At 59.6% G+C, this 16,558-nt stretch overlaps 1 protein-coding gene across 6 annotated transcripts in view; it reads right to left on the minus strand.

The window, feature by feature from the left end:
• Positions 1-15,869, minus strand: part of RAI1 (retinoic acid induced 1) — a 118,060-nt gene extending 102,191 nt beyond the window's left edge. For 2 of the 6 annotated variants that reach the window (XR_003525105.2, XM_027624614.2), the window contains exon 1: positions 15,580-15,869. The gene's annotated coding sequence lies outside the window, so the exon portion shown is untranslated. Of the gene's footprint in view, positions 1-5,088; positions 5,597-15,579 lie in introns of those variants that run through there. The other 4 variants (XM_027624619.2, XM_027624616.2, XM_027624617.2 and 1 more) reach the window with 4 other exon arrangements.
• Positions 15,870-16,558: the final 689 nt, after the last annotated feature.

Raw genomic sequence — 16,558 nt, forward strand, 5'->3', positions numbered from 1 at the left:
TTCTCGCCCCTGAGGAGCTCAGAGAACGGAGGCACTTGCCTGGGGCCACACAGCAGAACTCCCCTGACTCCTTCAGTCCTAGATGCGCCTTTAGCAGGTGTCCAGAGCAGCCTGCAGCCGAGGCACAGGACTCCTCTCTCCACGAGTAGCTCTTGCAACGTATTCTTCAAGCCTCTGTCTTGGCTTGTGATAAATGTGCATTCCCATACATGAATGTATAATGACACCAATAATTTGATTATTCGATTCCTGTCCTTTCCCCCTTGGCCACACATCCCCAGGGTAGGGATTACAAACACCCAGATCACGGCTGATTTCAGTCCTGGACTGCAGTAGGCTTGCAAACATATCCGTCGACCAGATTAAGTATTATTACCGCAAGTAGTCACAATGCCAAAGAGAAATGCATGCCCGAGTGGGGGCTTTCTTGCCTCCCCAAGCCCTCAGACATCCCCCAACCCCCCACACCCCCCACCACACAGCCGGCTCATGGATCTGGACAGGTCTCCATGCCTCCACAGGCAGGAGAGGGGCTCGGCCCCCTTCTTCCAACCTGACCCTGAGGCCAGCCCACCCTCTCAGCTGCCAGGCTGGCCTGCAAAGGTATCTGTCCCAGGGGACCCTCCGCTGCCTCATTAGGAAAGTAGTGACAGATGCATTAGCTGTTAAGGGTGTGTGTGTTGGGGGGGGTGCTGAGGGCTGTCACAAGGCTGAGGAAAACCAAACGCCTGCCACTTCCTGGGCCTCTGGGCCCCAACTGTGCCAGGGGCTGGGGCTGGGGAAGGGACAGAGACAATGGTCCAAGTACAAAATCTCCCCCTGGGACTCACCCTTGGGTCTCAGGGCCCAGAGCAGAGATCTTACAGTCATTCCTTGCTATTCTTGCTGCCTGCCTTCTGGCTGGACTCCACTCACTGACTGATCCTTGACAAAACCCTGCCTCCTCTGCCTGGGCCGTTACAGCTCCGAAGCTCTGTGTGAGAGGAACTCAGGGGCCTGGGAACCCACTCCCATGTAACAGAAGAGGAAACTGAGGCCCACAGAGCGGCTGCCCCAGAGCAGAGTACTAGAGCGGATGCTGGGCTCTGCATGAAGGTCCTGGCTTGGCCACTAACAGGCTGTGTGGCCTCTGGACCTCAGTTTCCCCATATGTGAAATGCAGGCCTGGACCACAGTGACCCTGGAGTTTCCTCTGACCTCTAAGCCAAGGTCAGGGAAGGCCCAGTTCTGCTGGAAGAGGGTCAGGGATTACCAGTGTCCCTTCAGCCGCCAAAGCCAGTCCTTCCTGGGGCCGGAGGAACAGCTACACACCGGGGTCACCGAACTCAGATTTCCCCGGGGCACTGAGTTCCGCCCAGCAACCCAGTCAGTGACCACTGCCTCTACCACTGATAAAAAGCAGGTGGGAAAAGTCCTATACCACACTGCACAGGCACACAAGAACAGGCCTCACACCACAGGATATACACACCAACAAGAAGACAGACACTCAGCCACATACGCAGGTCCCCTGCCCACAAACGCAGACATACAAACCACACACACAGGGGAGCACAGCCCCCCGCCCCCGTTGTACCACTACACACGGTACCCAAGATGTGCTCACACAAACCAGCCCCCTCAGCTCATTTCTCCAGCCCAGACACACACACACACACACCACACACACACGTTGGTCCCAGTCACAAACACAGACACCCCCACTCTACGCACAAATCACACACACGCAGGCACACACTTAGCAACCCAACACAGACAGACTCATACGCGTGCCCGGATGTAGCAGCCACGGGAGAACCATCCCCCCCCTCCAGGTGGAGTACCCCCCCATCAATGGACACGACCACATGCTGCCCACACAGGCCCCCAAGCCCAGGGACACACACAGATACACACCCATCTTGCCACTTGGTTAAATTCCACATGGCAGGCGGTGCCCAGCCCAGAAGAGAAAATCCAGATAAATAAATCATGTTCAGAGCGTCAATCTCGGCCCCAACCTGGCTGCCTCCTTGCTGCAGGTAAAGTGAAACGGGTCTTAAATATTTTATAAATGAATAAACCTGTTAAGAGATTATAATTTACAGGGCCACTGGCTGTAGGCTCACAACAGCCCTCCCACACCTTTTCATTTTGGAGAGCACGTGGTGGTGGGAGGGTGACCACTGGGGCATGATGTCTGGTGCCCCACCCGCTGCCCTTCTGCCAGGGGTGTTATTCCCAGGGAAAGGGGCATTCTGTGATTTTCCATCCACTAAATTCAGCTGCTGCTCGGAGACAGGGCCCTGCATTCTCTTGTCTCTTCAGCTCCCCCCCCCCCCGCCCCTCAAGCCTTGGATGCCTTTTAAATGCCAATCCATCCCTGGCAACTGTGATTTTTCCAAGGCCTGTTTCACACAGGCCTTGGATGTGTTAGAACTGAACCGTTCAGGAATGGGGAAGAAGAGAAGGCCTGGCAGCAGGGATGAGTGGGGGCAAGGAGAGTTTGTAGCTAGGCCTGAGGGGCACCTGGGCATAGGGAGGCTGTGCCTGGTGCCAGGCCCGCATGCCCCCAGGGAGAGGCAGAGGAGCTTAGAGCAGCAAAATGACTCCCAGGATGTAGAGAGGGAACAGAAGGTGGGTTCCAGGACCAACAAAGGGTTCTTGGGTCTGAGCATAGCTCAGGCAAAGGCGAAATGGAGGAATGGAATGAGGCTGAGGTCCGAGCCTTCACTGCAGCCCCAGGCAGCTGGGGCCAATTAAAGCCCCTTGCTGCCGGGACCTGAATCCCAGCTGGGGCCGCGAGTCTTCAGCGTCCCTGAGCAGGCTAGGTGACCCCCTGGCCCCAGCTGCTGCTTTTATCAGAGGTTAGTGGCAACGAGGAAGGGCTCCTGAGGGTCTACACGTGGAGAGAGGTTGAACAAAGTCAGAAAGGGATCTAGCCCTGCTCTTTTCTGAAGCTCTCACAAGAATGTGGTTCCGGTTCTCTCAAGACTCCCACAGACTCGGGGGGAAAAAGGAGAATGTTACACGACATTAAGTGAGAAAAGCAGGATATCAAAGGGTACACACAGGAGGAACGACGGCATGCTTAACAACAACAAAAAACCCCGTGAACAGGGGGCGAAGTCAAATGTGGCTGCCTTTGGAGACTGGGAGTATGGGTGAATTGTTTTTCTTTTAATTTGTCATATGTTCCAAAAGTCTGTAATAAGCCTGTCCTCCTTTTATAGTGAGAGAAAAACCCCACCAAGGGCCTTCCAAAACCAAATATATAGAATGGTCCCGTATTTTACATTTACTTATCATATATTCTTTATCATGTCTAGGAAAAAAATGTTGACAGTGGTTATGTAGGGGTAGGGGTAGAAACACGGGATTTTTACTTATTTGTTTAACCGTATATTTAGGTTTTTCTAAATTCAACATAGGAACATGATGATTTCGTTAAAAACAAAATGTTTAGGACGGGGAATGGATAGGGAGCCTGAGCCCCTTCCTGTTGCATCTGAAAGCCCCTTCTCACTCTCCCTGAGCGTGTGGGCACCGCGTGAGGCTTGAGAAAGGCCAAGGGATAGTTGCTCAACAGGCACACAGCCTCCCTTCCAAGACCTAAAGGCTGGCATTTACCTTTTGCTGTCTGCCCAATCCAGGTAGGAGGGGACAGAGGGTCAGCTGAGTCGGTGCCTCTGAAAAGACTGGGGGGACAGAAGGTGGCCCTGGAGTGACGGGTCCGGGACTTAAGGCACTAGAAGGAAGGAGGGGTGGAGGAAGGGCTGGGTCGGCAGCAAAGTTCCGGAAGGGGCTGCCCCCAGGGCAGGCGGGGTGCCCGGGCTCCGGAGGTAGGAATGTGTCTCCCGGCCAGACAGCCCGGTGGCTGCCAACTAGAGGAGCGCCGCGCTCCTGGGCTGGAGGGAGGCCGTCTGGGTGGCAGCGTCCAGGTTTGGACGCCGTGCTGTGTGGTGGGGGTGCCTTCCTGGCCCCTCCTCTCTCTGGCCCTTGGTCGGGAGGTAGGCCCGGCTGGCCCACGGGGAGCACCAGCGAAGGACAGAGTTGGAGGCCCCGAGCCTGCTGCTCCGGGACAGCGTGGCCTGGAGGCCCGGCCCTACTTTCAACGACTTCCCTGCCCAGGAGCCGGGCCCCAGGAGGCGCTTCCTGCCGCCGCTGATGTGCGGTTGCGGGACTCTGTGAGCAGAGCCCGTCCCGAGGCTAACCCGCACAGGATCCGGTCGCAGAGCGAGCCTCGAGCCGCAGCGCCCGGATTTGAAGCCAATGCCCACAGCCCCGGGTTCCCGGAAAGACACGGGCTCCGCGCGGGGGCGGGGCCTCGGCCGCCCCGCCCAGCGGCCCCGCGGAGCACGCCGGGACGGGGCGCTGCCATGGCGACGGGAGCGGGCCGCCCCGCCTCCCCCGCGCCCTCCACCCCCCCCCCCCCCCCCGGCGCGGCCTCCGCGCCGCGAGGCTCCCGACCCCTCCCGGCGTCGCCGGCCCGCCGGCCGGGGCTTGTCAGGCCGGACGCCGCGGAGGAGGCCCCGGCGCGGCCAAGATGGTGGGCGCCGCGGGAGGGGAGCGGAGGGGAGCGGAGGGGAGCGGAGGGGAGGGCAGGAAGCGCGGGCGTTTGCCCTCTCGCCGCCCCCTCTCGAGGTTGAGGAGAGGAGAGGAAATGGCCCCGGAGGCGATAATCGAGCTGCCAGTGTGTCTGGCCTGACAGCTCCTACCTAAGCCTCCCTCCCCCCGTGCCCCCCCCCAGGCCTGCCCTGCCCCCAGAGGCGGGCCGAGCCGGGGCTGCCCGCGCTAGGATCCAGAATTTGCCACCCCCACCAAACGCCCCCTCAGCCTGTCCGAAAGAAGGCCCTTCCCCCAGCCTAGTGCGCCTCCACCTCCCGGGCAGGGGGCAGCGTTTGGTTCCCCAGGCCTGGGGGCCTGCGATGCCAGCTCTACCCGCCTACACCCCAGGCATCTGTTACTGGACAGCAAGAACCTGTTTCCCCTCAGCATGGCTGCCTTCGAAGCCGTCAAAGCGCCCGAGGCTCTGAGCAGCCCTGCCGGCCCTCCCTGGAGACCCAGCTAAGCTGACAACTCCCCGGGGAGCCCCTGAGCCCCTCTTACCCTGTGTTCTCCCAGCAACAATAGGGGACAAGAGTAGGATGGGCACTCACACTGACTGGGCCCGGCCAGTCGGGCCAGATGACTTATCTTCCCGAGTCCTGCATGTGAGTGACTCTGCCCAGGTTCCGTGGGCAAACAAGCCCAGAGCTGTTAAGGAGTGAAGTGGCAGAGCTGGGACTCAGCCAGGCTGTGACTCCGGACGCCTGGCCACACACAGTGGCACTCCCTGCTCCCTGGCCGCCTAGCCTGGGCTGGTCCAGCCGCCTATCTCTGGCCCAGAGCAATGGCCTGGCCTCCCGGTCCCTCCTCCTCCCCACTACCACAGGCCTGGCTTCCCTTCTGAGACGCCAATCTGCAGCCACACAAAGCCCTGTTTGTTTGCTTTCTCTGCTGCTCCCCCTGGATCCGATGTCTTTCTCTGCTACCTGCCGGCCTGGCTTCCTCTCCAAGCTGCCCTCCCAGCCAGCTGAAGGGAAGGGGGTGGGGGGGCGGCCATTCCAGCAAGCCCTGCCTCACAGCCACCCCAGCATTCCTGGAATCCACCTCCCCGGTGCCAGGGCACCCAGCTGGGGCAGCCTAACCCACAATGGTTTTGCAGCCCCCTTGCTGCCTCTCAGAATGTAGGGTGCCAGCTAGGTGCAACAGGAAAGATGCCTGCAGCCAGGGGCTGGGGCAGGGGGAGGGGAGCCCCGGAGGCCCAGCCAACCTCCTCTCTCCTTTTGTGAGCAAGGCTTGTTTTGTTCGTCAATCAGGAAGGCAGCCCCTGACTTCCCAGCAGCCCACGGGCTGCCAGGAGATAAGGAGAGGAATGGGGCCAGGAGGGCTGAATTGGAGGAGGCAGAGGGACACCCTGGTTTTACGGCCCTCCCCCACCCCTCACTCTTTCTGGGGGTTCCTGGGTATCCCAGGCTCTGGGATGAGGGCTTACAGGCTGCCCTGGGAGCCTTACGTGGTAGGTGCCCTCTCAGTGCCCACCCTGGGCAGGTACCTGAGCAGATCCCTCTGCGTGGTGGGCACCCCAGAGTGTGTAGCCTCGGGCACCCTCTGCAGTGTCTTGGGAAGCCTCATCAGCCTGAGCTGAAACAGGGCTTTCACAGGCAAAGAAAAATAAACACCCGCATTCCACACCACCTTCTCTACCTGCAGAGTGGGGGCTGCCCTCTCTCCCCGTTCAAATAAAGAAACCCAATACTGATACTGCACAAGATCTAACAATCTCTCCCGGTTCCCTCTACCCAGGCCTCTTTTATTGTACCCTGCCACACTGGGTGGCCCTGGGCAGGTCCTAACCTCCCCGGGCCTCCCTCTTCCCCTTCCTGTCCCCTCCGTGCAGAGTTTAACCCCTACAGCAACTCAGGATAAAGGCATGATTGTGCCCGCTTGACAAATGGCAGGAGGCTCCAAGAGAGAAAGCCACAGAGACAAACTGCCCCAGACAGGACTTAAGTTCATTTCTGTCTGACTCCAAGCCCTAAAAACTTCCCACCGGGTTGCAGTACCATTTCACAGCCAGCGATTCTCTGCCGACTGGATGAGTGGCCACCATGAGGAGGTGAACGAGGAGCAGGTTAGAGCCAGCAGATGCCGTCTCCAATCTCAGTGTCGCCACTTGGTTGCTGTGTGACCTCAAGCAGGTCACTTAACCTCACTGAGCTTCAGCTTCCTTGAGAATCCGTACAAGGCAGTGGCTAAGGCTTAGAGAGGACAGACCACCCAATGCCCACGAAAATTGCAGGCACTCTTTAAATGATGGCTTTTCTCTGTGATCCCTTTCAGCATCCAGAGAGACAGGCGTCCATTTCTTAGAGGAACCAGACCTCTCCCACCTCTGCTCTCACCCATCCGGCCCTGCTGCCGGTCGTCCCCCCAGGTCACTGTCTCTGGCCCTCTGGCTAAGGCCAAGGGCTTCCAGGCTGAGCTCCCCAGGCTCCCGTCCTGCCCAGGAGACCAGGGCCTCTCTGTTTAATTAGCCAGGGCGAGGGCCCCAGGGGACAATGTCACCCTAAGGGAACAAAGCCAGCTCCGTCCACATCCTGCTGGACTCAAGAAAAGAGAACCACTCAATTAAGTCTGATTTGCCAAAACGTCTGTTTTTAGTGCTATTTTGGGCCATGGTGGGGATTTTCTGTGCTTGTCTCAAAGGTATCCTAAACCAGATTCCTTCCTACCTCCCCCACCCCTACTGTGTTTGAAATGAAAATACGTTCTTCCTCCTCTCTCTTTCCTTTTTCCTGCCTCTCTTTCCCACCTATCAGAGGGATGCAAATGAGAGAGAGGGTGGAGGCTGGGCCTCCGCGGGAGGACAGCTCTCCCGCCCCCCCCCCCCCCCCCGCCCCACTAGGCCTGGGCAGGCCCCCTCGGCTCAGACCCCAAAGTACAGTGCACTGGAGTTGTGGTTCCCTCAAACCAGGCTGCTGAAGGTGAGAGTTCCTATGGGCCTTTATCTTCTCCCCGCCTCTGGAGGCCCCCCCCCCCCCCCCCCCGCGGCTTGATCATTTTCTGCTGTCTCCGCAGACACACTCGGGTTGTCTGCCTCTGAGCTTTTGCTTGGGCTGTGCCCTGTGCCTGCAAAGACTTCCCCCAAGGTCTACTCCTCCCTGCACTTTACCTTCTTAGCTTGCAGCACAATGACGATTAACCCCACATCTATGCAATCATGTCTTTAACGGCTGCCCATCTACCAGACTGGAAGCTTCCAAAGGACAGGGGCGGCATCTGCTCGGCCGGTACCGATTCTCCAGGGCAGGTGGTCAACCTCCCTTGGCACCAGTGACATTTTGGGCCAGATAATGTGTTGTGGGGGTTATTTCCGTGCACCCCAGCATGTTCATCAGGATCCCGAGCCTCTACCCACTGGACACCAGTACCTCCCCAGCTGAGACAACCAAAAATGTCTCCGGACATGGCCCACCTGTCTCCAGAGGGTCAAACTCACCCCCAATGGAGAACCACTGCTTTAAGCCTGGCACAGTGCCCTCCCAAAGTGAATGAACGCAGGACTCCTCCTCCCTCCCCCCAAGAGAACAGGTGGTTTTTATTTTCTCTTTACCTCTTACCATCATCTTCTACAGATTTAATTTGCCCTATCAGACCAGAAGCTTCCAGAAGACAGGGCCATGTGACCTCAGCTGTATAGCAGTGCTGACTGCCCATAACTATTCGCTGGAAGAATAACTCTCAAAGCCTCAGAGAGCAGCAGCCTGAGGCCTAGTTCTGGCTCCCCCTTCCTCTGTGCCCTGGATTACTGTGTGACTTTGCTACGCTAGCTAAACTTCTCTGGGCGTCCGTGTCTCTCCAGTCACTGTAACAATTCTTTGTCCCATGGGGCTCGTGGAAGCCCCCCAGAAGAATCTTTCAGGAGGGTTTCAATTCACATTTACGTAATTTTCTGAGAATTTTTCTTATTACAAATAGGTGACACGGATTCACCATTTTGCAATGGTGAAGTTAAGTGCTTTAGGGGCACCATCTCATTTAAAACTCTTCTTAAAAACAAAACTATGGAGTAGGTACTATTATTTTCAGTTCTTGATCAGGGAGGAAATCGAGGCTCAGAGCGCTGGAGGGAGCTGCTTAAGGACACCCAGATGTGGTCTGGCGGCCTCTGGCGCCTGAGGATGCCTCAGTCAGCAAACGCTGTTAGCTTCCATACTTGACCCTGAAATCTTTCTTAGTCTGCAGCCTGCCTTTCCCGGTGAAGAAGGCCCTTGCAGGGCCTCCCTACCCTTAGGCCTTACCCGCTGAGCTCCCCTGACAGAGAAAGAGCTCTGGGTCACCATGGAAGGGTCCAGCAAGGCCCAGAGGTGGCAAGCACTGATTCAAGCAGTCGGCCTGTCTCGGTGGGGCTGGGAGGGGCGCCTGCCACTCCCTTTCCTTTCCTTCCCTTCCAGGGTGTCATCCCTCCCAGGAAAGCCCTGGCTGGGACACACTTCCCTCAGCACAGAGTCCTTCTCTGAGATTCTTCAGGGCATGAAGCAAAACCAGTAAGGAGGATCCATTCTCTAGCACCTTCTCTGTACCAGGCGCTGGTGTCAGTCTTTTATGAGCATTAACTCATTAACTTGCCCAACGATCCTCTGGGCTAGGTGCTATCACTTTCTCCATCTCACAGGTGAGGCAACTGAGCAAAGGAAATCAGGAACTCGTCCAGGTTAGTAAGCGGCCGAGCCGGGATCTGAACCCAGGCGGCTAAGCTCCAGGTACCAGTGCTCAGCCACAATGCCACGGTTATCAGAGATGCCGCGGCTGTGTTCCCAGCCCCCTGCGGGGCCACAGGGCCTCCATCTGTGATTTGGGAAGGAGCGTGTGGTGACCCGGCCACATCCGCTGCCGCCGAAGTCACGAGGTGCCGGAGGCCTTCTTGGGGGTCCACCCCCCAGCACTGGGACAGAAGCTCTGGCCAGGAAACTCTCCTTCTCACCTGCCCCGCTTGGCTTTGGCCCGTGTGCCGGCCGGGAAGGCTTAGAGGTACAAAGCTGCCATCGATTCCATGTGCTAGGCCCCGTCAGCAAGAAGAGGAACGGCCACGTGTGGTGTGTGTGATCCGGAGGGGCCGCGGATGGTGCCCATTTGAAAGGTGGGGGTATGGAGCCTCAGAGAGGGCAGTCCGTAGCCGGACTGTACCCAGGCTGGCCTAACCCCAAGTCCAGAAACTCCTCGCTTCCCAGATCCTAAAACACCCCGACCCCGGCACCACAGTTAATGCGTGCAGAAGTGAATGCTCCCACCTCCGACGGGACAGGGAGGTGACAGGCCTTGAGCAGCAGTTGGAGCTAAACCTTTTCCTGATTCTGGACCGGTGCTTCTCCTCCCCCGTGGTGTTGCCCTGTGCACAGTCTCCAAGAAGGGGACTCGAGGAAAGGGGGCCCACGCTCCGCTCCAGTCTGCAGGTCCTCCCTCAAGACCCCCAGCCTGGGGCCTGTCCCTGTTCTGTCAGCTCTCTCCACTCAGTCCCCTACTTTCTTAGCCCTGAGCTGGTGACGCCCCCAATTTACAGCTGAGACCGAAGCCTAAGGGCGGAGGGGAGATGTCCCCACGACTCCTAACGGGTGGCTCGCAGTGTCCCCCCCCCCGACCCTGGCTCGCTGCCTCCGTTTCCCCACACAGGACTCGCTCCTGCCCCTCCATGGCACCCCAGGAGCCTGCTCCCGAGCCTGATCACTTCGTAGACAAAGTGGATGTTCACTGCCCACCTGGCCCTTGGACTTCGAGGGCCCGGAAGGCCAGACCACATGTGGGTTTGTCTCTGGGGCCCAGGGTGAGCATGGGGCTGAGGGCGAAAACCCGAGGGGGTGTCTGCTGAGGGAAGGAAGGAATGTTCAGTGTCAGAGCCCTAGTACTCCTGGGTATTTCCTTTCCTGATTCTCAGCATACTATTTAGCAAGAAGAGCATCTCCTTCCCTCCTCCCTCCGCGTTTCCCTCTCCACCTCCCTTCTCTCTTCTGCCTCACCTCCCTTTCGCTCCGTCCCTCCCTCCCTCCGTCCTACCACCACGCAGGCACTGTTCCCTTGGGTTCAAGAACCAGCAGAACAAAATCTCTCCTTTGCCAGCAGAGCCCCAGTCTTTGCCTCCAGCCCCTGGCACTCACCCTCCCTGTCCCCTCCCCTCCCGCCGTGTCACATTCCAATCTCGGATCCCCAGTGACCCACCCAGGCACAGGGCACAGCTCTGCCTCACACAGTCTCTTCAATCCCCGGGGAAACAGGATGAGCCAGTTTCTCCCCAGCCCCCTCGGGGAGCAGCCTGGGGGTGCTGGGCCCCTCTCTGGCCTCACTTGTCTCTCAGAAGTCGGCCAGAACAGAATCCTCTGAGCAGGGCCCTGAGAATCTGCAAAGATCCCCCCGGCGGGCAGCTGCCCGGGGATCTCAGGGGCCCGCACAGGGGCCCGCAGAAACCGTGTCGGGGCTCTCACCCGGCCCCGCGCACCTAGCCCTCCCTGCCAGGAAGCATTTTCAAGCGTCTCCCTAGTTCCAGGCCTCGCCCTTGGCACTGGGGCCAGGAGAGGAGGGAGGTGTGCTCTCGGGCCTAGATGCTCCAGCCTTGTGGGCAGGACAGACACTGACAGAATTACCGATAATGTCATGATAAACGCTATGGCTAGGCCGCGGGTATAGACAAAGGGAGATGACTCAGTCTGCCTCACAGGTCAGAGCAGGAGGACACAGGACGTCTGTTTTGGTCTTGGGAGGCCGGGAGGAAGGTGAAGGGCATCCTAGGTGGAAGCGGCAGGCACACGTACACACGGCCGAATGCTGGGGAGAAGGCTTCCGTGGGACCCAAGGGGAAAGCAGGGGCTTGAATGGGGCAGGGCAGGTGGAGGGCACCAGAAGGGGCCCCTGCCGTGGGGGAGGGACCACGGGCTGGACCTGTATTCAGAAGGTAGCAGGAGCCCCTGGAAGCATCTGCTATGGTTAAGAAAGATCACTCTGGTAGTGATCCCAAAAGATCGCTCTGGCCCACGCTGGGAGGGGGCAGGATGGAGGCAGGGAGGCCAGGGAGGCCCCAGTAACAGCCCAGCCTCTTCCGTCATCATTCTTTCTGAGGTAGTTCCTCCCCTCTTGGCCACGGGACACGCGCCACGTCCGTTCCAGCCTCCAAACACTTGCTGGAGTGTTCCCTCCACCAGGAATGCACCTCTTGTTCTTACTTGCCGGTGCTTGAAGCACCTGCTCCAAGCCCCCTCTTCCACGAAGCCCCTGCCTCTCGACTCTGGTCGAGACGGAATCCTAAAGCTCAAGTCATCTGTCCCACCCGTAATGGAAGGGAATTATACACAGTCTCCCTCTGCTCTTCTCCGCCTGGACGAGTCTTCCCAAAGATGCTGCCCTACACTCATGCCCTTATCATCTCCGTAACACCTACGTGGTGCCTTCACAGGGGTGACCTGTTTCCTGCCCGAAACCTGGCTCAAGCTCCCATGACAATGCTGGTTCCCTTGGGTATTATCTGGCTCTCAGTCACCCACTGGGCTGTGACCTTTCTGGAGGCAGGTGCACGAAGCACAGGAGCTCAGAAAATATGGGTCCTTGGAAAATACCTGTTCCCTTGGGGCCAATGAGCCCAGGTACCTCTCCCACAGAAACCCTGCCCAGCGTCCATTGCTCCACCCTGTCCCTCCCTGTGGAGTCACACATTCGAAAGTGGGGGGGGCGGCATTCACCTCACAGCCACAGGTGGCCATTAAAAGCAACAAGATGGGCTGCCTGGGTGGCTCAGTTGGTTGAGCGTCTGGGTCGTGGGATTGGGCTCCACACCCAGTGGGGGAATCTGAGGATTCTCCCTCTCCCTCTCCCCCTTCCCCTGCTTGCACGCTCTCTCTCAAATAAATAAGTAAAAGCAACACGATGCATGCATGGACTGCCATGGAAATAAACTAGTGCTAATAATGTTGATAGTGCCAACCGGCATTTAGCGGGACAAGTACTGTTCTAAGCTTTATGTGTTTACATGGAATAACTCATTAAACCTTCACTAGAGTCCTGTGAGGCCAGTACCCTCATTATGCCTCTGGGCAGACAGCACACAGAGACACAGAGAGGTAAGTAACCCATTCAGTGTGTGGCAGAGCCAGGAGCCCTGCCCTGGAGCACCTCACCCTGTGGCCTCCCCAAGACAAATGGAAAGGAGAAAAGAGTAAGAGCCCCCCCCCAAAAAAAAGAGTAAGAGCCTGAGATGTATTCTCATTTGGGGTAAAAGAAAACTAAGTATGGGCATATATGATATATATATATATATATGTAAGCAAGTAGCAAAACCGTCTAGGAGAATACATTCAAACTCTTAACTGGGGTTACCTGTGGGGGGGGGTTGAAGAAGACACTTTTACTTTTACTCTCTATACTTCCGGGTTATTTGCATTTTTCACAATAAGAATGAATCCATGTGTTACTTGAGTAATAAAAAAGAGAGAACTTGTCAGGGCCTCAATTAATGTTTGTGGAATGAATAGAAGCCAGATTCATTTTGTAGACTGTTTTTTTCAAACTCTGGGTATGACCCATTAGTGGATTGTGAAATCAATTTAGTGGGTTGCAACCAGTATTTTATTTTTTTTTAAGATTTTATTTATTTATTTGACAGAGACAGACACAACGAGAGAGGGAACACAAGCAGGGGGAGTGGGAGAGGGAGAAGCAGGCTTCCCGTGGAGCGGGGAGCCCAATGCGGCGCTCAATCCCAGGACCCTGGGATCATGACCTGAGCCCAAGGCAGACGCTTAAGGACTGAGCCACCCAGGCGCCCCCACAACCAGTATTTAAAAAAAAAAAAAAAACCAAATAGGCTAGAACAGAAAGTATCAGCTCAGCAGACAAAGTAGAGGAAAGAGTTATTTCACTAAACTTTTGTTTCAGTTTTATATAGTGGTGGTGAAGAGAATTGTGACCTAAAATGTATTTCTTACTACAGGTTTCTGGCAGAGTTTGAAAGCCATCGGTCTAGACTGGGGAGTCTAAAAGGAATGGGGTGGGGGGAGGGCGCCTGCAAGGGCCTCCTGGTCCAGGGGAAGAGAGATGGTGTTTCGGAGTGGGTGAGTTCCCTCCGTTTAGGAAGAAGCCAGAGGGGCCCCTGGCTCTTGGGATAAGTCCTATTCAGCTCACTCTAGAGTTGGCTTCTGGGGCCTGGGTCATCTCTTGATAACTCTGCTTCCTTCCAAACCTTTTTGCCTTTGAGAGCCTTCACCAGAGTTCTGGAATGGAGCCTCTCCCAGCCCAGAAGGTCTGTGCTCACTCTTCTGTGTCACCCAAAGCTCCTAGGGATGCTCCTGGGGTCCCATATACCCCCTCCGCTGTCAAAGGGTTGGGGTGAGAAACAAGATTCCTTTCCAGCTTCCATATCCCCAAAGCCACAACCCAGGGAAGCCTCTGGAAACACAGCTGTGTGGTCAATCGGGAGGGGCCTCCACGGAGTCCGCAGCGAGAGCTGCCCCCACCCTGGCTGAGCCTGACCTAGGCAGGGCAAGGTCTGTATGGAGGATGGGGTGGAGGAAGAGAAGCAGAGCCCCCAGCCTGGGGCTCCCACGGCGCCGGCGGCGCCTCCACTTCGGAGCTCGCCTAACCCACCCCCGCCTCCCCTCCCAGGGCAGCAGACAACTAAAAAAAGATAAAATAAAAAGAAGTAATTCCCCTGCTCTGACGTCAGCGCGAGGTTTTAACAGCCCGGCAGCGGCCTGAAACCGGATTGCAACCAGATGTAATGCCCTTGAATCCTCCACACACCGCTGCGTTGGAAAGAGAAATGAAGCGGGAGGGGGGTGGGGGGGGGCGGCACTTTGGGTGGGAGGGAGCCGTGCGGGTCCCGCGTGGGTTCTTGAATCAGAGCCTGCTGAAAGCATGGCAAAGGCGCTGCGGGAGGGAGTGCTGCGAGCGGGGAAGCTCAGGGCCCGGGTCCGCCATTCAGGCGCGCTGCCTCCCCTCCCCCAGCCCCCCAATAGCGCATTGTTACACTCGGTTTTGTCCATTCGGAGCCGAAACCCCAGCGCTCCCCCCCCCCCGCCCCACCGCCGCCCGATCGCGGGCTCCCATGAGGGCCCGGCTCGGGTCCGCACTCCGGCCCTCGGCGTGGATTTGAGGAGGACTAAGAGCCCCAAGAAGGGAAACGGGCTCGCTGGGAAGACGGGCGTCCCAGGAAGCTGGGGCCGCAGCGGCCTCGGGCCTGACTGATGTTTCGCTTCCCCTCCGCCCCTCCTCCGAGGTCCCCCGGCGCGACCGAGGCTCCAAATGTCACCCCCCGCGTCCTGACACCCCCTCGCCCCCGCCGCGCTCCGCGACGCCGCCCGACGCCCGGCCCCCGCGCCCTCCTCCCGGGACCCCTGCCTCCAAGGCGCGGGGGCCAGGGAGCTGGCCGGCTCGCCACGGTGCGGGGACTCGGGGCTCGCGTGTCCGGCGCCCCCGACCGTGACGTCACCCCCGAAGGGCCCGTGCGCCCGGGGCCTGGCCGCGTCGGAGCTGCCCGGGCCTCCGGGGCCGCTTCCTGCCGGGTCGCGGGGCCTGCGCACAGGCCCGGGCGCCGCTGCCCGCGTGGGGGGCACCGCAGAGAGCCCCGCGCGCCCCATCTCCCCACGCCGGGCCCTCACCGCCCCTGGCGCCCTGCCTCCCGCGCGGTGCCGCACGCCAGGCCCCGAGTCCTACTCGCACAAGTCGGCTCCCCGCCCCCCCACCCCGGGCGCACTCACAAAGCTCCCCTCCCGCCCAGGCGCCGGGCGAGTGCCCCCCGCGTCCCTACGCCCCGCGCGGCAGCACTCCGGGCCACCGCGAACGCACAGCCCCCGGGCCACACGGACCGTCGCCGCTCGCGCCCCCCAGACGGCCATCCGGTGACCTCGCGCACCCCCACACCACACAAAGCCGTGACCTCGCGGACCCCCAAATCCCCGGCCCGCGGCGCACTCGGCCCCCGAGCCCGCCTCCATTCCTCACCCTGCCTCGGATCCCGACGCCTCGCGCCGCCCCTGCCCCGGCAGCGCCCCCCGCGCCCCAGCGCTCGGTGCTCACCTCGGCGCCCGCGCTCACTCGGGGGCCCTGGGTCTGGCGCTGCGACTTCGCGGCCCGCAGGCCCGGGCGGCCATGGGGGTCAGGGCGCGGCGGCCCGGCCGGCCCGCGGCCAGGCAGGAAGGAGGGTGGGCCGCGGCGCCCCCTCCTCGCGCCGGCGCTCCGGCGGCGGGCAGGGCGGCCTGTTCGGCTCGCCTCTCGCCCTCGCCGCCGCCTCGCTCTCCGACTCGACTCTCCGAGCCCAGCCGCGGCGGGGGCGGCGCCCGGGGGCGCGGGGAGCCGGCGGCGCGGGGAGCGGGCCCTGGCCGCGCACCCGGCCGGGCCTGCCTGGTGTCCGCGGGTGCCGCGGGGAAATGCGATCCCCTCCGCACAGGAAGAGCCAACGGGCGGGCGGGCGGGCGACGCGCGGGGGGAGAAGGAGAGCGAGAGCGGGAGGAAAAAAGTTCCCGGGCGGCCTGGCTGCGCTCGCTCGAGGCCCCAGGCGCCAGGTGGGCCGTGCGCGCCCCGACAGCACCCCCTGGCGGCCCGCGCGCCCCACTGCGCGTCCCCCCGCCCGCCCGCCTGCCCCGAGGTGGCGGGGCGGGGCGGGGCGGGGCGGGGGGGCGCCTTGCGTGCGATCCAGGTGGAGCCCTCCCGGACTCGCACGCCCCGCCCGGGGCCGGGGGACGCGGTGGGACCCGGGGACTGGGTGGGGGCTGGAACCTCGGGCGGAGGATTTGGACTGGCATCCTGCCCTCAGATGCTTCCAGTCTCTGGCCTGGTTCCTAGGCCAGGCTCCCACGTTCACTCCACCATCAGCCGTCACTATTACCTCGTCTTTACGGTTTGGGAAACATTTTTTCAACTTCTAAACTCAATAGGCTGGACAGAAATTTCTCCACGTACTGGGTTCCCGGCACCTTGCTGGACGCTGGGGAATGAACAGAGACAAACGGTCTCTGCTGTCATGCTGACATCCTGTTGCGGACAGACAGACAGCAAA

The sequence above is a fragment of the Zalophus californianus genome, chromosome 16 (genome assembly GCF_009762305.2).
Source record: "Zalophus californianus isolate mZalCal1 chromosome 16, mZalCal1.pri.v2, whole genome shotgun sequence".
Lineage (NCBI taxonomy): Eukaryota > Metazoa > Chordata > Mammalia > Carnivora > Otariidae > Zalophus > Zalophus californianus.